We start from the raw sequence: 25061 nt of genomic DNA, 5'->3' as shown, positions 1-25061 counted from the left end.
TCATGGGGGGCGGGGTAGAACGTATATAAAAGAATAAATAAAATATGATAAACACTGTAATAGAGGCATGAACAACTTCTGTGAGAGTACAAAGGAGAGCGCAGATAACACCACTGCTGGTGCTTTTTCCCTCCAGACTTCTTCCTGGAAAAGGCATCCTTCATTCAGAAGACAACGATTCTCTGTTCTTCCTCTCTGCACTGAGAGCATATTTCATAGCACGTAATGTCAGAAAATTCCTTCTTCTGGAGCATAAGTCCCTTGTGTGGAAGCAAAAGCGGTTAGGGACCCACCGACTGAGTGGTAAACAGAACACCATGAGGTAGTCATTATTTTTCTCATTTTCTGGAGTTTATTCACCATTGCATTTCTACTGGACTCCGTAGGTGTACAACAAACAGTGTTGAATAGGTGAAAGGGGGAAATTGAGCATCAGAGTTTAAGTGACATGCCTGAGGACACAAAGCTAGTACATTCTGATATGTCCTGTGGTCTTTACACAACTCCAAGCCACTTAAGCCATTTCCAGTGATTTTGGAGTTGGTGGAAATGAAGAATGTCAGATAATATTTCCTCTGTATAAAAGGTTTTCTTACACTTGGTCAAATTCAATAGCTTCCTTTTCCAAATAAAGCTGCCATTAACTAGGTAAGAATCAATCCACTGCAGAGAAGTAGTAGACCCAATGGTGGAAGAGCTGGCTTTGGAGTCCAAGTCTCTGGGTTCAAATCCCAGCTTCTCTGCTGGTTAGCTACTAACAAACCTTTGTCTTTTTTATCTATAAAATGAGAATAACTACTCTACCTCTCACATAAGGCTGCTGTGCTGATGAAAAGATAATAAATGTAATTAGTGCAGAGCCTGAATGCAGAAGACCTGAATTCATTTCTGTCCCAAGTTTCAAGATATCCTTGAGAGGTGATGAAAATCTCCTTTAGTGACTTGTTTTAGAGACCCAACCAGGAAATTCTTTGGGTCTAACCCAAAGCACCACCTTCTGCTGTAATCAAAGGTGGCTTCCTCGTGTCACAGTTCTGAGAAAATATACAGCAGCTGATCTTTCATATTCTTGATGCCTTTTATTAAGCCAGCCACACTTCCGAGTTTTTGTTTCTAGACTAAATACTCCCTTGTCAGAAATTCTTTGTACATAAATTCTTTTATTCTCCCTCTAATCTGTCAGTCTCCTTCAGACCTTGAAAGATCAAGGCCATTGGTGTGAAAATATTGCATATGAAAAATACGAGATATTTTTCTTAGAAAATAGAGTCTACAGTTGCTGGCCTAATGTTACTGGAAAATCTCAGCCAGGGATAGGTGAAGTAACAGTTGCTAATGAAGTAACTAAGAGATGAAAATGTCTGTAAATATTAAAAATATACCCCAATCCATATTTATGTATCTTTGGCCACAGTAATTCATCTTATAAATATGTCGGTCCGTTTTTCTTACTATCCCAAATAGAGATTCTGATTTGGCCATTGTCATGTCAGAAACAGATTGAACCTTTTCTACAAACATAAACCAATTTGCCAAAGGAACAGAAAAATTCTGGAAAGACCTGTGGAAATAATTTATCATATTTCTCTCATTTGAGAGATGGACAAGCAAGGCTTAGAGAGGTTAAGTGACTTGCTCGAGATCATATGCCAAGTTAGTGAGAGTGAAGTATTCTGAGTTTCATTTCAAGGCTCTTTTTATTTTATATCAAGCACTGCCTTTGATGTTGTTGATTTCAACAAACAGATTACTATTGATATATAAAATGAAATTGCCTAACAATGAATTGAAACTATGTTATAGAAAGATAAAAGGAGGCTTTCCATAACATATTAAACAGATATAATTTCCCTATTTTCTGGGCATTAGAGAGAGCAAATAGTAATACAATCTTACAAAAAGAACATAGGGGGTAAGATTGCTCCCACTTTCTCATTTTCTTTGCTATTATACTAATGTCGCTTCCCACGTGTCTAGCTTCCATCTGGATTGAACACAGAAAAGGGCAGTTGGTAGTAATATTATTTCTTATTCTTAAACTGATCTCCCTTGGCTTTTACAATTACCTAATGACTGTTTTCAAACACGCCTTGGACTTAGAAGATTGCAACCTTGGCTCAGAAAGGAGCAGTCTTATTCCTCGGGCTATTTTCTTAAGCTCTGAAAGCTTTAGTGAAATAATGCATTATTATGTCCCATATGGTGCTCATCTTAGTTGACTGCTAGAAGCTGCTGAGTTCTATATCTGTAAGAAATATCCATATGCGGGTAGAGTGAGTATGTGTGTCAACCTTTATATGGAGAATTATATTCTGTATTTTTTTTTTATCCTTCAGTGTTTGGGGCATTTTTATTTGTAGTGGAAGAAAGAATAATTCAAACATATCTTTAATTATAAGAGAATCAAACATGAATCCTAAGGAGTTGGATTCTGAATAAATTATCATGTATTTTCTAAGGTGAAAAATACTATGCAATCAAATTTTATTATATTTGTTCTCTTTTTCAACCATTGCTCCTCAACATTATAATTACTGGTAACTTTTCTGATGGAGAATTTTAATAATTCTGCCACAGAAATATTTTTTAAATCACACCTAAGGGAGATGTGAAACAAGTCTTGAGAGGCAATACAGTTGTAGAAAAACCACCACATAAATGTGGAGATCCAGTTTACCATCTGAAAGACTTCTGGATGCCCAACATACTTCCTTTTCCTGGTCTCTTATCTTGTCTTCTAGATGAGCATAGTGCTAGCAACATATCTAGCACAAAAGTATAAAATGTCTCTCCTTCCATATTCACCATAGTCTTTCCATTCTTAAAAAAACCTCTCTAGGCCAGTGAGAAAATTTCATCTCAGGCACTTAGTTACATAGTGCATTGAGTCCAAGTCAGCATAGCCAAACAATGGTTGAGAAACAAACCTATAGTTGTTTGAGAATTATCACTGGCCAGTGACTCAGTGCTTAACATTTCAGACAAGTTGTTCTGGGAATTGTATGGCCTCAAGCAGGAAAGGCAAACTTGCTCACCCACATGTTGAGGGATCAGAAAGCAAGGAAGATGGTAATTTGTTCCCCTGTGTAAATGTGTTCCACCCACTCCTAGCCACAAGTGGGAGTGAAGGGTGGGGCTTTGGCCTAAAGGGTGGAGTCACACTTGTCCCCCTCCTTTCCTTGTAGGGATGTTGGGGAGACCAGTGAGATCATGTCTACGAAGTGGATTGACTGGAATGTGCTCATGTTGTCCAATGTAAATTACGCCAGCAAGATTTTTTTAAATTTTCCTTTTCTTTTCTCAGAACTCTCACAAACCATTGGCAACCTGTTCAGATTGTCCCATGTCCTTAAGTTCAAGTCCCTCTGCCAGCACACTCTGGGTAATTCATTTGTGGTTTGTCTGCAAATGGCCAAATCCCAGCTCTTTGTCTTGCAGAACCTTCCCATGGACAGCTGGAGCTGTTCTGAGTGAGAAACTATATGGAAAAGTACAAAGGAAGATTTGTGGTTGGCCCTGGTGTCTAGCAAATTCACATAAACTCACATAATATATGAATTTTCTAGACTTTGCCTGAGATGATACAGTTGGCCAACTGTATCCATGGGTTCTGCATTCGCAGATTCAACCAACTGGCAATCAAAAATATTTGAAAAAAAAAAAGTTACGGTGTTGCTGACGTGTACTATGTAGTTAGACCTATGACAGGTGCATCTGTACTCAACATGTACAGACTTTTTTCTTTGTCATTATTTCCTAAACAATACAGTATAAAAACAATTTACATAGCATTTACATTGCATTAGGTATTATAGGTAATCTAGAGGTGATTTAAAGTGTGGTGGAGGATGTGTCTATGTACAAACACCACACCATTTATATAAGGGACTTGAGCACCTGCAGATTTTGGTATCTGCTGGGGTCCTGGAACCAATAGTGCCTTGAATATCATGAGACAACTGTATTCAGAAGTTCTCTCTTAGTTCAAAACTGTTTCTCTATTTATCTTGTATATTTGCATGTGATACACTATAAGTGGTCCACATGAAGAAGCTATCTGATTATACAGAGGATTATGCTTTTGAGAGAGCCAGAAAGACCTCTGACAACCATGCATTAATTTATTCTCTTTTGGTATTCTCCTTCTAAGATCTAAAACCAGCTAAAAACTAGTGGCTTCCATGAAAAGTTTCTGGAAGCCTATTCCTATTTTCTGGTGTTATTAGGGAACCACTGGTGAATTTTCAAATAGCCACGACATCTTGCTTTTAAGAAATGTAGCAGCTAACAAAAGAGAGAAAAAGGAAGAAAGATTTGTATATTGGTTTTAGAAAATAATTATTAAAAATGTTATATTTACATGTATTTTAATATTACACAAATTATTACTCTTAAAAGTCATTTCTTGATGTTTATTCTTGTACATAACTGCTAAACTGATGTTTTTTTGTTTTTTTTTTATCCTCACCCAAGGATATTTTTCCATTTTTTGTACAGATAGAGTGGGAGGGAGAGAGAGGAAGGGAGAGACAGACAGAAACATCGACGTGAAGGGACACATCGAGTGGCTGCCACCCGCACGACCAACCAGGGCCAGGGACAAACTGCAACCGAAGTACGTGCCCTTAGCGGGAACCGAACCCGGGTCTCTCCAGACCACAGGCCGATGCTCTAACCACTGAGCCAAACTGGCCAGGGCTAAACTGATGTTTTTAATGCTATTTTAAAAAGTATCTTTTTAAAAGTTTCATTTCCTCTTTGTTTAATGTTTGTATGAAGTTAATTGCATTTTGAATATTAGACCTTGAATCCAATGGGCTTGATATATACATTAATTATAATAAGGCATAGGCAAAGGAATTTTCTTGGTCAATAAGTAGCCCTCTGCAGTGACTCATTAAGCAACAAGTTCCTAATGTGTTTTAAGAAGTGATTCAACTTGCAAACATCTGATTTTCATGCAGTTTCAGCAACCCACCTGCTGAGGAAAGCAAGGTGTGCTGATATCCTTTCTGTGACTGGCCACTGTGAGCTCAGATACCTGAGTATTTGCCAGAGCACAGGGACTTGGGCCAATTATGGCATTTCCTCAGGTGGTGAGGTGGGTGAATAATGTTGCTTTTATTGAACGATACGTGGAGCCCGAGCTGCACAACCAGAGGAGGGAGGGTGAGTCGGGGGCTGGGCCTGGAGGCCCTTTCATGTCTGAGGCAGTGAGTGGCAGGATATTGCTTTCCTTCTTGTCAGCCACACCTTCTAGGCTTTTTAAAAAATGGATACAATACCTTTTATCACAAAGGTATATTAAAAATGGAACAGAAGTTGGGTGGAGTAGAAATACCAGAGTCCAAAACCTTCACCTCCGAATGGACAGGGTGGGGCGGGCAAGGCACTTTTTGCAAGCGTGTTTATCTTGGCCACAGGGCCGGCGGGGCTGCGAGGGCTCTCTCTGGCCACCGGGCTGACGGGTTCTTCTTTTGCCTCAACTCCCTCCATTTCTAGAGATTTCCTATAAACATTCTCAAAAATGGGTTTTGATGAAAAAAAGGAAGGGTTGTTTGGATTCATTACTTTTAAGGCATGAAAAAAAAAAAGAAATCATTGAAAGTGATAGCATAGGATTATTTCTTTCTGTATGCCTCAGGATGTTGTGCCTTGGGATTCCCTCATAAAACCATGAACTAATTAGGCTTGGTGATAATTAGGAACACGCTGAGAGATGCCTGTGCAAACAGCATCATGGACATTTGAAATACAATGATAAGTTATATACATTGAGGTCTGTTCTAAGGGCTTTATATATATTAATTAATTTAGTCCTTATAACAATCCTATATGGTAGGCACTATTTTCATCACATTGTGCTTACTGTCCAGATGTGGAAACAGGTACATAGAGGTTCCAAGCTTTCCAGTGATCACACAATTAGTAATAAGTGGTGGAGGCTAAATTTAAACTCTGGCACTGTGACTCTAGATTGTAAATCTTAACACTTCTGCTACTTCTTTTAAAATGATATATGAAATTAAATTTAAAAAACAAACAAACCCAGCCCTGGCTGGTGTGGCTCAGTTGGCACCTAAAGATTTGGATTTAATTCCTGGTCAGTGCACATACCGGGGTTGTGGGTTGGATCCTGGTTTGATCGATGTTCCTCTCTTACATTGATGTTGTTGATGTTTTTCTTTCTCTCTCTCTACCCTTTCTCTGAAATCAATATCTCTAAAATCACTAATCATGTTCTCATGTGACGATTAACAAAAAAATACCCCCAAACCAACAATTGTCTCAGAAGTAAAGTGAAACAAAGGCAGAAAAATTAATAATAAAAAACAACAAAAATTATTTTCTCCCAAAATATTATTCCTCAAAATTTACTTATATATAATGTTAAGGACAAATAATAGAGAAATTGTTTAATGCAGTAAATAATAAATTCACTATTTATACCAAAGGCAAAACAAACAAAAAACACATTTTAACATATAAAGAGATATAAAATGATTTAAAGTAGGAAAAATGTATTAATAACTTTACATTTTCAGAAAATGTATTGAAAAGAAATGCAGAAAACCTATGGTGGTAGTCTCGTATGGATTTTGAAGGAAAAAAGGATGTCCCTAATATCTGTGTCTGAAAATTCACTGAAATTCCTTTTTGGTAAAAAATTCAAGGACTTTTACCCTTTCAAGGAAGACAACCAAATCTTTCTCCCTCATATTTTGGTGCCAAAGCAAGAGATAGTCAATTATGTGTTGTCTTTCCACCAACATGTACTAATTTTGATGGATTTAGGACCTTGTATCATTTCTCACTAGAAATGGTTTCTTAAGTGCTAAATAAAAGTTCACAAAAATGGAAATGTCAACAGAAATAATGTCTGATAATTCAAAGAAGTAAGTCTATTTCTTACTTGTAAAACATTACTTTAATACGGTATCTAGCTACAAAAATTCCCAAATCAATTTTTTTTTGCTATAAAATTGATTTCTGGAAAGGTTGGCTGACTAAGCAGATGTGCAAAGCATATCTTTTAACTGAAAATACAGAGTAATGTCAACTATGATATAAATTTTAAAATATTAGCTACAAAGCTGAGTTCAAAGCCCCAAAGGGAAATCTCTTAAGTAGCAGGAAATAGAGGGAATTTAAGTCATTGTAGTGAGTGGTAGTTGATGCCAAGCAGGCCAAGGTTATTAGCATTGGAATTATGTTTTAGAAGCTAATGTCTAAAGCTCTTTGTACAATGGGGAAATATATCTGGAAATAGTGTGTCCAGGTCATAAAGGGAGTTAGGAAACTCTGGTCCAGAGGCAAGCCTGGATGTATCCTGAGAATAGGTCACCTGCCCTGGCCCATGAGTGGAAAGACTAATGGAATCTGGAAGTCTAAGCTGCTTGGGGGACCAGAATCTGAATACTCCAAGTAGATCAGAAACACAGCCTGAGTCTAAGGTAAATCTGGCCTAGAATAGGTGACACTGTAGAGCTCCAGCAATGAAAACTACTCCAAAAGCAATGTCCACACCTCAGGCTGTCGTCAATATAGAGGTAGGAGCCAACTCTCTCTGCAGACCAGCTTAGGCTGAAATGAAAAAGGACAAGCAAACACTCACTGCTTAAGAGAGAGTTAGGTTCAGCTAATGGAAGAATTCTACTAGATAATTCAAACTATCAATAGGGAGCTTTCTGAAAGAGGATGAAAAATAAGTTTATTAAGAACAATGAGGGATAACTGAGTGAGTAAATTTATAAGAAAAGGAAGGAATACTGAAAAAAAGGGGCAGATTAAAAAAAACAAATATAAATTATAAAAATAAAATATGTTCATTAAGAATGAAAATACACTGTTTAAAAAAATCTCAAGAGATGAGCTAAACAAAAGACTAAACTGAAATCATAAGGAAAGCACTCAGAATGTAATCCAAAGAGAAAAAGAAATGGAAAACCTAAGAGAAGTTAAGAAAACATGAAAGATAGGGATGAGTATTCCCATATACATCTACTGGAAGTAGTAAAATCTCCCTTATGAATCAGTGATAGTTATTTTTTACATAAAAGAAAGAATGTCATCTACATGTAAGAAATTTAGATATTGAAACAGAGAGTATGTTTTCTACTTCTTTTTTTCAATAACTTTTCTGAAAATGGTCAAGTTTTCATTAGTTTTTCCTGTCCTGAGCTGTAGACCCTGCCTATGGATTGGTTTTGGGTGGAGCCTCCCAGGTTCCACCAGTGTTAGATGTCTGTGTCTTTTCTCTTTAAAGTTCTCAGGCTCTAAAGTGGATAGCTCCTTACAGTTCACTGAAAGTGTCCTATGAAGACAAATCAAGTGAATAAAGTTCCAAAAGTCCTGTTTTTTTTTTGTGTGTGTTTTTTTCTCTTTTGTATCAGTTTTGGGGGAGTTACTCTAGATAACTGAACACTTCTCAACACTTACTGTACATGATCGAGAGCTTTAAAATTTTCTACTTCAGACCATCCCCTCCTCAAAAGAATTTTAAAACATGTTTCTGAACTTCAAAGCATCTGAAGAATTGTCATCTCTGCAATACTTTCAAAGAATATTTTGTTATCACATACATCTTAGTTATTACCTTTCTTTTTTCATATTTAAGAACATTTTTATCCCTATTCCTTTGACATCATCTTCCTTCCCAGTAGTAGCTCATGATCCACATTCTTTTTTCTTTTTTAATCCTCACCAGAGGAAATTTTTTTTCTATTTATCTTCAGATGGAGTGGGAGGGAGGGAGAGAGAGACAGGGAGAGAGAGAGAAACATCAACATGAGAGGGACACATCAACTGGTTGCCTCCCACTAGACCCCAGCTGGGGCCGAGGACTGAACCACAACTGAGGAACATGCCCTTGACCTGAATTGAACCGGTGACTCATTGGTCTGACTCATTGGTCTGCGGGCCGATACACTAACTGCTGAGCCAAACCCGTCAGGGCATGAATTATTCTTTTTAAACACCCCCCCCCCACACACACACACCAGGAAAGATTAGGTGTGCCTTGGCTGGCGCAGGAAAGAAGGCAATGATCCAAGAGGTGGGGGAAAGAGGGTGTCTTCATGATAAACCCTAACAGTCCCTCCACTGTTTTCTCTCCAAAAGCTCGTTCCACCTGGGTTTACCCATCACCCTAGGACAACAGGATGACTAAAACTGACCATCGTTAGGTACTATATGCATGGAAGAACCTCAAAGGTGTCATTTCATTCAATATATTTCATGAAACCATCCCTGACTGTTATTCAAATTTATTTTTGGTTTAGAAAACTTCCTATAATGGTTACGACTTAAATATATGTGTCTTTTAGGTAATTACCTCAAAGTTTTAGGTAATTACTTCAATGTCAGAGTGATATTTTCTTGTGTTTTTCCCCCCATGTTATTTAAAAAATAAGCTCTTTAGCTAAAATACAAAATTAGTATGTATTTCACACTGAGGCAAAAATGCTAAGTCTGATATAAATATGTGAGATATGAACCATTTATTATCTTGGATCCCAGAAGTGATGTATTGCATATGTTTTAGAGACAGAAATTGTACAGAATTTGGTGAGCACAAGAAGGTTCTGGACCCCCCCCCCCAAAGGAATGACAGTATCAGTTGTAAAAATGTTATTACCTTATGTGTCTATAAAGTGTTCCCCCTACCCAAAGAGCTGTATCATACCATGATAATTTTTAGCTTTTATTTAATTTAGCTGTGAGTAGATACTAGAATTAAAATATAATCTTTCTGTTCCATCTTCATTAGCTTCAGATCGGTCTCTGGAATTCTTCTTACTATAAAGCATATCTTTCTTGTATCTCCTAACACTTGTACTTTTATCTCTTTATCTTTCTTAAAGTCATGGAGATTAATTTAGATGGTTGTTGTGTGGGGTATAAGAATGGAATCTCATTTCTAGGCCACTTAGTTCATTCATCAACATTTAGTGAATAGCTACCATGTACTAGGCTTAGTGTCTCCTCAGCCTTAGTTTCTCCATTTGGAGTTTCCAACTCTAAAATTTGGTGATTCTAAGCAAAAAGTGTTCTTCCAAATTATCTGATAGCGTGACATTACAACTTAGCTACAAAAATGTTAGCAATGTTGTGCTTTTGATCCTTCCTATGCATTTACAGGCTCTGCTCCTGCTCACAGTGACTGCCTTTCCTCTTCCTCATCTAATGACACCTTATCCTTTAAGCTTCAACTCAAATGACAGCCTGACCTCCTAGTCTGATTTAGAGCCTATCCCCTATGCTCCCACTGCCCCGTGTCTTTTATATTTTTCACCCCATTTATCATGCTTTACTATAAAATTCTATGGCAGATGAACTCTCAAGTGGTCCCCAATTATCTCTGCCTTTATCTTGTTAACAGACTTTCTGTTGCCATGTTGATTTGCACACTTTGATAAAAGAAGCATCCATGTTGGGGGGACGTCCACGTAGGGAGCATTGCAGATGGTCTTTAGACGATAGTTAGCAAGAAACTAAGGACCACAGCCCAATAGGCCACAGGAAATCGACTCCTGCCAACCACATGAACTTGAAAGTGAATTCTTCTCCAGTTGAACTTTCAGGGGAAAACTCAATTTTGGCTGACACCTTGATTGCAGCTTGTGAGAGACCCTGAAGCAGAGGACCCAGCTAAACCATTCCAGTGCCTTACTCATGAAGCTGTGGAATTATAAGTGTATGTATTTTAAGGTGCTAAGTTTGTGAGTCATTTGTTACATCAAAAATGTACTTATCAAGTTATTCATTTTACTATTTAATTGGATTATAAACTTCTTCAGACTAGACACCCTGTCTTACTCACCTTTGTATCATCAGAACCCTAACACTATGCCTGGAACATAGTAGCTGCTTACAAAATATTTTTGAACTGTGGTAGTGTAGCAAATTCACTAGCTTTGTAGAAAGGTACTCAGCTTTCTGGCACAAACTTTATGACCTTTGTTTCATTCAAGTTCCGAGTGTCAAGTTTTCTTACGTGAAAAACTAGATTTAATTAATATAGCTCAACTCAGCTGAAGCAATTTCCATATTTTAATTTTCCTTTTTAAAAGTAAGTATTGATGATATGTGTGAGACACTAATGCTATTAATGATATGTGTAATATATTTTAGTAGATGACTTGATCTTTGATGTATTTCTCTGTTCTGGTATCTTTTTAACTCTGACATGTAAAAAGTGGTTATGGAAAAATAGTGAATCTTTGAATTTTAGAAATCATGACTCTACTTAAAAAAAATCCTACATGATTAAATAGTGAGAACACAAAAACTGGAATAAACTCATAAAAAATTAAAATCTGTTTTAAAAAGAACATTTGATGACATGTAGCATGACATTTAACAGCTTTCTTAATTAAGTGGACTAAAAACCAGATAACACAATTTTAGACAGGAATTTCTTTTTCCATGCTGACAGGAAACATTTGTTTTGTTTTAGCCAGACGGTTTTTAAATATGCTATTTATAATAGATTTGCCAAAGTGAAAAATAAAAGAGTTCTACAAATTCTCATTCATTTCTAATTTTTAAAAAGTTTGCTCTATTATCTTTTCAAATATTTCTTCCCTTTCACTGAGTGTTTAGCTGATAGGAAAATTGTGATTCACTCTTTCAAAGATGGATGGACAAGACGTTTTTCATTTTCTGGGTCAGCACATATGGAGAAAATAATTCTAATTAAGCACACTGGATAATGCTTGATGAAATCAGTTATCTATCAGTTGGAGCTACCTTTCTTTCCTCTCCACCCTCTTCCTTTTAAGTGTTATTTCTCTGAGGCCAAAAAACCCAGGCACAGCTGACATTGAATTTTTGTTGTTTAAAAGAAGAGTCAATGTTGAACACTTTTGTTTTACGTAAGACTTGGGCTTCGCATCTGTCTATGGACATTTCTTTCCTTCTATTTTTAATCTGTATAGACAATCCTTGAAACACTGACTGCAAGAAAGAATCAACATTCCATGTGGTGTCTCAATACTATATTTTATATTTCCCCTTAAGTGCATCCTGTCCTATTATTTCCCATCATAAGAAAGGAATAGGGACACTCAGTGGATTGAGTGTCGTCCCATGGACTGAGAGGTCCCGGTTCAATTCCCATCAGGGCACATGCCTGGGTTGAGGCTTGATCCCCAGTAGGGGGCGTGCAGGAGGCAGCCGATCCATGTTTCTCCCTCACATTGATGTTTCTCTCTCCCTTCTTCTCTTTCTAAAAAAACAATAAAAACATACTTTTAAAAAAAGTTTTTTTAAAAAAGAAACAGGGATAAGAAATAATGATCAAATTCACTCTCAAGTATTAACAATACATTAGAATTGGAGGGAGCCACATCAGATAGAGGCAAAACATCTTCCAATAGTAAACAGTAGATGGTCTTCTGAGGGAGGCTGTGTAATCTCTATTTGGGAGAATCTTTAAAATATGAAGAAAACCATTTATTTAGGTAGCATGCTTTTGAAAAAAAAAAAGGTCAAAGAAGATAATGCTTTCTGCCTTTTCTTTTTCCACCACCACCCACAACACAAAAGTAGTTACAGAATATTAAGGTATACTACACTTGTTATGTATACAACCAGCAACAATAATTGACCCAAATGATGCCTCTTGCGTTGAAATGAAATAGTGCCAGGGCTCAGAACATAGAACCTAAAGAATAGTTGAGGGAACTCAGAGCTCATCTAGCGGATAGCATACTGCAGCAATTAGAACCAGGGCTTTGGAACTAAATAAATGAAGGTTTGGATTGAAGTTCTATAATTGATGGGCCAAGCCACATGCTGTGCAAGTTACTTAACTTTCCTGAATCTGTTTCTTCATCTCTGAAATTCAAATGATGAATCCTTTATACACAGAGACCATGAATACAAAGTAAAATAACGTATGCTCTCCATACAACCTGGTGCAGAATAGACAATAAATAGACGATAAAGTAGCCTGACCTTAAATTGACAGATGAAAAATGTAGAATAGATGTTAAAACTTGCCAGGGATGTGTAGTTAATACAGAACTTTTGATGGAACAAATAGGATTTCTTCCATAAATTCTAAATTTTGTTTTGCCATTATTTTTTCACTTAATTGCCATATCATTTGTTTGGGAAAAGCAGATGTTGTCCCTTACTAAGAGAGCAAGAAAAGTACAGAGAGGCAAAGTGGTTTAAATAAGGGTGTGATACAAATTTCAATGACAAATTGAAACCAGTAAAATTAGATTAATCCTTTCTCCCCCCCAATAACTTTTCAAACTAATCTGAGTTTTTGTTCCTTGAATGTATATATTACAGAGGGATGCATCTAATGGGTTCATCTAAGATCCCAAAGCACTGGTGAAACTGTGAATGTGAAAGTAAACGGCAGGGGCAGCCGCACTTATTTGTGAGTTGTGGCACAGCGAAAACCCAGTGATAAGGCCCACAGTATGAACTGGATGCCAAGAAGGAGAACTCTGAAACATCTGCAAATTGTGGCAATATGTTGCCATTTGGGGATTCTGATGACATTAGATTCTAGGAGCTCATGAGACATTTTGATGCCCAAAGAGCTTTCAGCAAATAGAGATAAAAGACTGTCTCCCCTGGAAAGACTGTCTCATTATCAAAATTTTCTGTTTTTAATTTTCCCCTCTAAGCATGCATTTCATTTAAAAAATACTGTCCTGTTCTTTTCTCACATGGGAGATTTCTTTTTTATGATTGGAGCATTTGAAGAACCCCACCCTGAACCCTGTGAAGTTTCAGAGTGGGGTTTAGAAATGTCTGCATGGATCTGAAGTCTTCCTGATTTTTCCCAGGATTAATGACATGATGCCCACAAGTTCCTTTCGTCAGGTTTCAGTTTATTATCTAGAATTTCTGGTTAATATCTTAAATACCTAATTCTGTATCTAGAATGTAATGGGTTAATTGAGTATCTCCACCGCTGCTTACAGAGAAGGCCCTGTGCTATGAGAGAGACGTGAATGTAAAGGACAGGCAATCTTTTCTGGAGCACAAATAAGAGGACGTTGATGGGACTGTTTTCATGGCACTGAAATTGATGTGTAGGGTTCCAGAAAGGTGGTAAGTCTAAAATGATTCACCAATTGTTCCTGATGCCTCAGTGTGGTTTTACTAAGGGAACCCAGAAGTAGCAGCCTGGTGGCAACCAAACTTAATATTTCTTCTCCACCTGAACCCCCTCTACCCGATTCTATCTGAGAAAATACTAGAAGACGGGGAGTGTGTAAGAGTCAGCGTTCTTGGTGAGCAGTTTTTCCTGTGGGGAGGGAGATGGTGGGTGCTTTCCATTTCCCAAAGCCAAGTTAGTGGCTGAGGCCAGAAAGGAAGGGGACTCTAAGAAACTCTCCTTTATAAGAGTGGAGGATGCCTGCACGAAGGGGAACCTGGCACCTGCTCCCTACTTTCCTGTCTGAGAAATGGCAATACTGAGGAGTTTGATGTGGCATGGAACAGCACCCAGCGACGGCGCTTCAGTCAATGGAAAAAGCACTTCTGCTGCGGCAGGTTAAGGAAAACAAACACAGCTGGTCCATTTCTTCTCCCTCCCCAAACACTTGAGGAGAGGCCTCCACACAGGGGGAGTGAGAGAAGAGGTGTTGAAACCAGAGCCAGGGCACAACAAGGTGCTGAGCGGGGAGAGGAGTGTCAGAGCAGAGGGAGAGCAGAGAGATTGACACTAGATGTGAGGTTGACGTTTTAAACTGGATTGGGTCTTTAATTGCTGGAAAGTGACCAGAAAGTTTCAGAATCTATTCAAGATGTCATTAAAGGACAGCCAAAGATGATTCAGTCGAGCCAATCTGAAAGTTGCCATTGGAGAAAAATAACCTTGTTGTTACATTCATTCATTTGTTCAACAAATAGTAGTTGAAGGCCTGCATTGTGCCTGGTACTGTTCCAGGGCTTGGACATTCAGCAGTCAGGGAACAAAAAAAGTCCCTGCTTTTTAGAACTTATATACAAGTGGGAGAAAGACAACAAACAGACAATAGCATGGTTGCACATGAAATTCTGCAGTGGAGAATGTACTTATAACATTCATTCAATGGAATAAGAGTCTACTTAGATCCCATGAATAGATTCAGCTTTGAGGTTGTTGCTATACTCAATGAGTGTTGCTATACTCAGTATTTGGTACCAAGGGGTAGGCTTTTTTTTTTTTTTTTTTGAAGTAGAATTTGCTTGTTTGTTTGTTTTTGAACCTCTAAATCAATTAACTGTGATGAAATGTCCATTGTATGTAGAAAACTGTTGTATAAGAATTTATAGAATTAGCCGGACTAGGATAAAACTTAAACTAATTGTCTTTTCTTAGATGTATAGAGAAATTCTAAAAAATATTCTAGATTTTTACAAATTCCAAGGAAACCTGGCTTGAATAAGAGATCCAGGTGTATCCTTTCCCATGGGGGAAAAAAAAATCTCACCATCTTCCTCCTTTTTTTACCAAACTTGTGTCCTCCAAAGTAGACTTTTCATGATTTCAGAAGTCAATTATGTATAGGAAGAAATTACAGTGGGCATGGCTGGAAAATAAAATTTAAAGGTCAAAGAAGTCAGGCATCAGCCTGCATTGGGATCTGGTAAATTTATATGGCTTTTTTTGCAGTGAAAAGACAAAACAAAACACAACCACCACCACTTTGATTAGATTCCTTTAAACCAAATCAACTGTGCATTTGCTTGAGCTCTGCAAACCAACATTAAGAAACATTATGGGGACAGGAAACAAGAATTCTAAGAGGACTTAGAGACAACAGAAAAGAGATGTGAGCCCTGTCACCTTGACATGCACTGTGCCTAATGGAACTAATAAATATACACTTGGAAGACTTTCAAAGGGACACTTTGCGGTTGATGTAATGGTTAGTAAAAGTGATGAGTGGACTATGGTAGATGTTGATTCTGATGAGGAATGGGTAAGTAGTCCTCATTCTCAGCACCTGTAATCAAATATTGAAATTCTTTTACACCTAGACTCGACAGAGTGGATTCTCTTACCTAGAGATAAAACATGGCACCATCCAGGAATTTGAAAAATGCTTCCCAATCAGAGATTCCATTATTTCTTTTCTTTGAGTAGCTGAACCACAGGGGCTTGGTTACTCCTTCTCCAAGCCATGACCCTCCCCAGCAGGCACAGAACCAACTGAAAGACAAACTTCTTGGAAAGCCAATGGGGTAGTGGCGAAAATGATTTAACTCAGGATTTCAAAGCTGAGTTGAAGCCATGCTGTGAAGAGAAGCCATTAGAAAACCTCCAAGTCTGACTGAGGGGAGCCCTGAGTACCCTGAAATTCTTTCATGGAATATTTTACATTGTCTTGTATTATAAGTTTTCTTGACCTCCTTCAATGGGATAGAGATCCTGTTTATTTTGCTGATCAATGACTCCCCATGCCCTGGTATAGTCCTGTCTCATAGTGGGTACTTAATGGTTGTTTCCTGATTGAATGGACAAGTGACACAGAAGCTCTGGAGGAGTGAGATGGGTTTGTGGGGTTCAGTTTTGTCTGTTGTGTGGTTCTACAGTGGAAACTGTCCTTCCCATAGCAATAGTGGAGGGCAGCATAGACACTCTGCAGAGGCAGATCAGGCTGCCTGCTCATATAACACCTATATGCTGTTCTTCAAATACAAAGTTCAAGTCAATGGCCTCTGTGATTAGTCAGATCTTTGTCTAGGAAAAGTGATGGTTGGCTAATTTTAGACTCAAATTTTGTTGTGATGCATGGCATACATATATGAGACAGATATGAACAGCTATAGACCAACGGACTGTATATATCTGGCATTTATATAACTATTTAAAGATAACAATGCAAATACAGTGTGGTTAAGAACCTAGTGACATGGCCAGCTAGTGCCAGAAATGGACTCTATCTGGTTCACTGGACTCCAACTGCAGTGCTGTTTCCACTCCGCCGCTGACTCACAAGGCCTTTTCTGGGGAACAGGGGCATATAAAATATTACAGTTTTGCACAATAGATATCTGAAAAGTATGCCAACAGTTTGGATCACTTAATTGTTATAGTTCTCACTTCTCTCCAATGCAGCCTACTATTTAATTTAATGGACACCTATAAAGCATCTTAAAAGCTTTTCAGTTGCTTTCTTAAATGTATAATAGCTATACATGTTTGTTGAAAATTTTTCTTAAAAATTTTTTTTTATTCATTGCATTTAGGGGCAGAGAGAGAGAGAGAGAGAGAGAGAGAGAGAGAGAGAAACATTGATTTGTTGTCCCACTCATGTGTTTATTGGTTAATTCTTGTATGTGTTCTGATCCGGGATCAAATCCAAAACATTGATATATTGGGACAATGCTCTAACCAACTGAGCCATCCAGCCAGGGCTGGAACATTTTCAATCAATTCAAGAGTTTGGAGCTAAAAAACATAAGTACTAACCATCCACCCTCTTCACTCCCCACCATTTCCCAGGGGGTAATCCCAATTAACAGTTTGATGTGTACCATTCAGTCTTTTATATATTCATACATGCATATACCCCCACTTATATACCTATGTGCATATATACATTGTATATAGCTTTTTTAGGAGTTCTCTGGGTATTAACCCCTTATCAGATATCTGATTTGCAAATATTTTCTCCAATTTCATAAGTTGCCTTTTCACTTTATTGATTGTGTTCTTTTATGAATGTAATTATTCTTATATCCTAAGACAAACATCTGAGAATTTCTGTAAGATCAATCCTTGGGGTGGAATTCCTGGTTAAACTTCCAAAAGCTATACCAATGTAGACTCTTACCAACAGTGCATGACCATTCTCCCAGCCCCATTCCCTTGTCAGCACTGCATAAGAGATATATTACAAAAATGGACACAGACGTTGAAAAGGATATTTTTATACACAACTATTCTGTTCTTCAAACAGTAAAAGCCTGTTATATCACAGTTAGTTATTAAGTGAATTTTGGTCAAATCGTGTTCCCTGGACCTTTAACACATTTATACCGTAACAACCTACAATTCAGAAATCAGTTCTGCCCTCAGCCTTAGAGTAAAAAGCTTTTATTTTTTTTACTAAAAGCTCTATAATTAGTTCTTTTACTTCAAGTGATTTACTTTATGAATGGTGCCATTTTATAAATTGAGTAAATAAATCCACTCCAATTCATAGCTAGAAAAATGAAAGGAGAAGCCAGTATGCCAGAATGATTCAATCCATGCCAAGGATTCAACCCGCAGCCCAGAATTTTCCCTATTGCCAGCTCCTTGCACCACCGTCGACTTCCAGTGTCAGGGGCTAGAAAAGCCAAGCCAACCAAAATGTCTGACACTGAGACGGAGGGCAACAATGTCCCACAGATTTGATGGGAGTTGTGTCATAGCAATCGAGGAAAGGACCTGGCCCATGAGGATATATGATGGTTATATTTTTTAAATAATTATAGGAAGATAATCATGCTTTTGGGTCTTGGGACCAGAAGGGGACAAAGGTAATGAGGATCTCATCATTAAATTACACCACCTGTATAAAGGCATATGAGGTCCCCACACTAATATTAGGGAGGCTATGCAAAGCCACCATGTCCTCACACACTTCCTCATCTTTCCACACTGGGCCTTTCTGCACAGAGCACTTGTAAAGGCTGAAACATGCTTTGGATGAGCACTTACTGTCCTGTGTGATTCAGGGTTGGAACACAAGTGTTTCATGTTCCTAATGTTCTCGATCGCAGTTTATTAAAAACCAGAGAAGTGGGTCCTGGTGCTTCTATATGGCTTTTTTTTTTTTTTTTTTTTTTTTTGGTTTATTGGCTCTATTTGCTTGTAAAAATATGTTTTCAATTACACTTAAAACATTTGATTCGAACGACTTTGGGAAAGTCAGATGTATTGTTTTCCCTGCCCACATCACATACGTTCTGGTTTACTAGGGACTTAAGGTGCAGGGTGCACTGACGTCAGACAGCAGTGATAGAACAGGGTCTGGGAGGAAGGTACAGAGTAGTCCTAAGCTATAAATAATGGAGGAGTAACAAAAATCAGTGTTTATTCTGGACTGGCTGTAAGCATGACAGATTACAGGCATGGCCATAAATGACAAAACTATATGTAAAACCCAGTGGAAAAAAAATGAGACTGCTTGGAACACAAGATCAAAAGAAGAAATGTTGGTTTGAGGTGAACTTCTTTTCCTCAGATAGAACTTTCTAGATTTTATTTCAGCCAGCCATATCTAATTATTTTTTTGACAATAATGCAAAATTGGAAAGGGCTTTAAAACCACAGGCTCAATGGGGGCATAAAGGGGACATTTTTGTTTTTCTCAGAGAAGTAATAGCTGACAATAAATTCTTCATAGTTATTATTATTAGCCTTTTTATCTGGGTCCTGGACAAGAAAATGTTTTATTGAATGCTGGTTAAATATTCATCTGTCCAGACAGAATGCATAGATGGATTATTCTGGCCATGCCCCAACCAGGAGAAGGAAGGCCATGGTGAAAAGTGCCATGAAAGTACCCCCCACCCCCATTCCCATACACATGACCCTGGTTGGAACCAAGGGCCAACCACAAGTCAGCTATGCATTATCCATGAGTCATATATCATATGAAGAGCAACTGGGGGCTCACAGTGCTGAGCTAGCCACCACCAGGGAAGAATATTTGCTTCCTACTCTTGTTCTCCCCACCTAACTAGCTATTGTGGTTGTCCCCATTTCCAGGCTAGGACTTAAAGTGCATGCGTATCACCTGGGATGTTGGTTAAGCGCAGGCTTTAGGCTAGATTTCAAACACAAGATTCTAACTCATTAGGGCTAGCTGGAGATGAGAAATCACAATGCAGGTCATCATTGGACCAAACTATGACGAATTCTGGAAAACTCTGCCCAGGATGAGCAGAGAGGGGACTGGCTGGGTGTTGTGAGGATCAGATTTTGCTTGCCGTGATTGTTAAAGGCCTTAGACCTTTCTTCATGCCTTGCACTATTGATGCCTGAAGACTTCTTGATTTTGAACTTCTTTGACCAGACTTGTGACCATTCACTTTTTCTAGAACCCTGGTCAATTCTTGAGCCTGTTACTTTGTCTCTGATATCTGTACTTCTCTGATTGTTATTTGTGCATCCCTTTATTCATTCTTTCCTTCAGCCACTATAGAGTACCTGTACTTGGTTTCAGGCTCTGTGCTGAGGGCACATTGCTTATAAGACAGACTCAACTGGGGTCATCGTGGGATCAGCAGGAGAGACAGTTAATTAAAACAGCTACAGTGAGAGTATTTGGTGCCATAGAGGAATATGGGGCAATGGGAGCCTGTCCAGGGGGTCAAGGAAGGCTTCTGGGAATGTTTAGAGAGTTGCGAGGTAATGAGAAGGCAGAGTGTTCCAGGCAGAAAGATAGAGCATGTGAATGAAAGCCCTTAATGATAAGAGAGAGGGCACTTTCAGAGAAAACTGTGATTATAGTATAGAGTGGTATTGGTGACACCAGGTGGTGTGGCAAGAAATGGATCTGGAAAGAGATGGGCAGTCCCAGACCAGGCCTTGTAAATCCTATGATAGAGTTTGGACTTTAATGTGAAAGCCATAAAATATCTCTGAAAAATTTTACACATTATTTTTAATCCTTACCTAAGGATATGTTTGTATTGATTTTAAAGAGAGAGGAAAGGACAGAGAAAGAAACATTAATGTGAGAGAAACATCAACCGGCTGCCTCCCATATGCACCTTGATCAGGGATTGAACCCAGAACCTCGGCATGTGCCCTGAGTGGGAATCGAACCCATGACCTTTTGGTTCCGGATGGGGCTCCAACCAACTGAGCCACACCAGCCAGGGCTGAAAGATTTTAAACATGGTTGAGTCACAGTCCAGTCTGCACTGAGAAAGGCTATAGCTGTGATGGGTAGATGGTGCAAATGATTCAGATTGAAGTTCTGGATGAAGAACACTCAGAGAATGTGTGAGGAAAGAGAGTTAGGAAGAGAAATATCTCTTCCACTGTAACATGAGGAAGGAGAAAAGGATAGAATGGCCTGCAGGGAAGATGTGCTTGGTAAGACAGTTGAGGATGTTTTTATAGAAATTTCCTGCTAGGGAGAAAAGACACTTGAGATGTCCTTAGAGAGTTTGAGATGTCCTAATGAGAGTTTCACACTGAGATAAATTCTTCAGTTGGGTGATATGTAGGATAAGCCAGGGACTTGGTCGTATTAGCCAAAGAATGACATTAACTATTTAGAAACAGTCCAGACTATTTTTTTCAGATTGTGACTGTCTTTAGCATTTAAAATAATAATAATAAAAACCCAACTATAAAACATTAAGATGTCAGGGACGTACTGGGTCTCACAAATGTATGAATGTATGTGAAAGCCCTTTGTATACTATAAAGTTGTGTGTAAGACTGTGACAGACTGTCAGGAAGCAACATCTAAGATAGCAAAAAGCTTGACATCTGCTCAACCCGAGAATGTACTCATGGATTTCAGCATCAGAAATCTCTTAGTGAAGACTCTCGGGGCATCTTCAGCTTTCTGAACCATGTTAGAACTTTTCCTCCAAAAAAAAAAAAAAGGATGAAGCCAACTTTTCTAGGCACAAAGCTACACCATTTTCCTATCTGTCCTAAAAGCAAGTTAAAATGAGAAACCATCTTAAGGAAAAAAAACAACAACCAATTCCCAGTTTCTTTGAGAGGCAGAGTTCAGCTCCTTCTTTTGTCAGAAAGTTCTAACAACAGAGAAGGGCTTCAGTGGGGACTGCTTGCCCAAGCAGATTTTTCTCACAAATGCATAACACTGGACAGATTTGGACAGATTTGGAATGTGCCATTCTTTTTGCAAAAACGTTTTTCCACTCTTGGCCTTCCAAAACCCAGAGTTCAAAGCTTCACTACTACTTTTTTTCTGTGGGAGCAAATTGACCACAACACTATTAGAAAAAGACGTGAGTCAGTGTGTTTGGCTCTTTGTTTCTTTGTGGTGTTCTCTGGAAAGAAAAGATTGTAAGGAAAGAAAAACGGGGAAAGAAAGACTAACTTCCTTTGCATCTTTTCCTTGAGGGGTGTTTGCTTAAAAAAATAACAACCCCAAACCAGGGTATTATTGAGATTTATATTAAGTATTTTCAACTTTTGAAACAGGAACAAAGTCTACCATGCCCTTGCGAGGTAAGCTTTTGTTTTTCTCATTATACAAATAGATAAATTGAGTCACTGAGCAGTGAGGTAATTTCCCTGGTCTCAGATGCATTAGATGAAAAGAAAGTATGAACTCAAGGTTTTGGATTCCAGGTACCCCCTTTGATCATGTTTTTATTGGAAGCTGACAATCAAAATGTTAAGAATCCATTTTATTGTATGTTAGGGAGATTAAGTTTTTCAGCTTAACAGGAATTTTACATCATATAATTTATACATACAGTTGACTGTTGAACAACACAGATTTGAACTGTGGGGGTCCACTTATACATGGGTTATTTTCCCTGTACTCTTTTAATTGACAATTGGGAGTCCACGATGAAGAAGGCTGTGTGCATAGTTCTACACCATTTTATACAGGGGACTTGATATCCATGGATTTTGATGTCTGTGAGGGGGTCCTGGAGTCATTCCCTGACATATACTGAGGGACAATATAAGTTTTGGGGGAGTTGAAAGTTTTACATTGTGCAGGGGGTTGGCGTCCCAACCTCTACATTGTTTAAGGTTGAAATGTATATACACATGTACATATGTGTGTGTGTGTGTGTGTGTGCATACACACTCATACATATTAGGATGGTTTTTCTCGACTAAACTTTATAGAATGAGACATTTTGGATAATTAAAAATTTCCCAATGGCAGATATTTTACATGCATAAGGATCAAAATATGCCTGTTTTGATACATTTCAATTATATAATTTTCTTAATTCTCAAAAGATGCTACTGAATGTGCCAATATTTATGTTCAGCTGTAATTTAGTGATTCCCTTAGGAACTTTTTAAGGCTCTATGACTGTCTCCTCAATGAATGCCTTTATGCTTTTAAAATTCTTATCTTTTTATAGCTTCTTTGTTCCTTTATTGCTAGGCTTCCATACCTGCTGTCAGGACATTTACTTGTAGCCTTTTTCCTTTTTAAAAAAATTCATCTTTATTGTTGGGAGTATTTCAGACGTACCCCTCCCCCCACATCATTGGCACCCTCCTTCCTGCTCCTGCACCCCCTGCCTTCACCACACTGTTGTCTGTGTCCATTGGTTATGCATATATGCATGTAAGTACTTTGGTTTATCTTATCCCACCCTCCACCCCTTCCCTCTGAGGAACTCAAATCTGAAATGTACTTAGCACTCAGAGGATCCTGTTTGCTAGAATTATTTGTAAAGTAGAAGTAAATAGGCTTGAAGTGAGGACTTCATGTGATTGCTTATAAAAATGAACCTTAATGACCACTGTTTTCCACTCTCTGAGTCAATCTGACTTACTTTTGTCCTCAGCAGCGTTCAATAGGGTAGAAGTTTTCGGAAATTGGAAATCTAGAAAAATGAAAAGTTACCTTAAATATATTTTAATTCTAAAACTCAACTTGGAATCATTTAATTTTTCTCCACTGAATAAGATATAAGATAAGATAACATTCATCTAACAAGAAATTGAAAGCAAAGTGCCTGACTGTCCCAGACAGAACCTCGGGATTTCTCAGAGGCACAGGGTTGTCCTTGGTACCAACAGTATTCATTGTACTTGTTGACAACAAAATTAAGGAGATTTCATAACAATTTTAATTGAAAGAATACCAGATAAAAGACAGTTTACTGTTTCATTCATCTTTATATATATGTGCTGTTTCATTCATCTTTATATATATGTGTTGAATGTCTGAAAATATATCTAATAAGGCGCTGACTTGTTACTGTTTTTTGGCACCTAGAAAGTGGAACAGAGCTTGAACTTATTATCCTTGACAGTCATTGAGTGAGAGCCTTTTGTTGGTGCAGGTAGACATGCTATGAGAGGACACTGGCCCCAGGGAAGGCCCACCACACCTTGATTGTCATGAAAAATGCACAAAAAGTACTCTCCCCCTTTGAAGGGAAAGAAGAAAAAGGGTTTTTACATTCCCTGTGCATTTATGCTCCAAGTGGCTTTTTCAGCTGCAAACCATGGGTAGAGGTGAAACTGTCCTTGATGGTGTCTAGCACAGGGTTTGAAACATGGTAGGTCCCAGTAGCTGTTTGTTGAATGAATAAGTGAAATTAAGATTGGAGTACTAAACCAACAAAACTAGGGTAACTGAACTTGTGGGACAAAATTTTTCAAAACTCTTATGTTCTTTCTTCATTTTTATGAACTATAATGCCTTCACTGTAGCTTACAATTTCCCTAATGCTAACATTGGTCCTCTTACTAGAGTTTTTTTTTTTTTTTTGAGGAAGCCTGAATTGAAAGATTTCTTGATAATTAAGGTATAGTGATAAAAGAGGTTAGGACTTTTTTAAACAGGAAAAAGAAATTTATGTAAGGTAGGATTCTGGTGTGGTGACACTGAATGCCCTTGGGTGTATGTGCGTGGCTTAGGGCGTATCACTGCATCAAAGTGCAGGGGCTCGAGTGCACCCGGGATGCGGCAGCCTCAATGGGAATCCTGTAGAGCACAGAAGCATAAATCTCCAAAAGCTCATGGAGTGAACTGAGACCTCAGTTGAGACACCCAGGGCAGCCCCATCCTTTTCCTGATGATGACATAGTTGCCCGTACATGATGTGCATTGCCATGGTGAAGGGAGGGGGGTGACCTTGAACTGGGAAAAGGTGTGCAAATCATGGAAATTTCTTCCTTTGGGGAACTGGTGGGGAGATTAAAGTAGTGCCGTTTAGTATAAGCAGACAAATAACAACAAAACAAAAACAAAAACAAAATATCAGAAATCTAAATTAGTGTATAAATAACCCATGCTGCCACCATCACAAGCTAATAGCAGCACCATGGAGCAGAAGTCAAATTCATTAAATAAACTACAAGGCAAGGAGATCCTTAGTGCCCTCATTTGCAATCTGTAGAAAGACACACTTGA

General features: G+C 38.2%; 1 protein-coding gene across 3 annotated transcripts in view; it reads right to left on the bottom strand.

The window, feature by feature from the left end:
* COL8A1 (collagen type VIII alpha 1 chain) overlaps positions 1 to 25061 on the bottom strand; it is a 155649-nt gene that overhangs the window by 115041 nt on the left and 15547 nt on the right. For 2 of the 3 annotated variants that reach the window (XM_036243718.1, XM_036243720.1), the window contains exon 2: positions 23473 to 23523. The exons of the other annotated variant lie outside the window; for it this stretch is intronic. The gene's annotated coding sequence lies outside the window, so the exon portion shown is untranslated. The remainder of the gene's footprint in view (positions 1 to 23472; positions 23524 to 25061) is intronic. 3 annotated transcript variants of the gene reach the window in all.

Source organism: Molossus molossus, unplaced genomic scaffold (genome assembly GCF_014108415.1).
Source record: "Molossus molossus isolate mMolMol1 unplaced genomic scaffold, mMolMol1.p scaffold_m16_p_5, whole genome shotgun sequence".
NCBI classification, from domain to species: domain Eukaryota; kingdom Metazoa; phylum Chordata; class Mammalia; order Chiroptera; family Molossidae; genus Molossus; species Molossus molossus.
The sequence above is the reverse complement of the archived record's forward strand: the minus strand, read 5'-3'. Positions and strand labels throughout refer to the sequence as shown.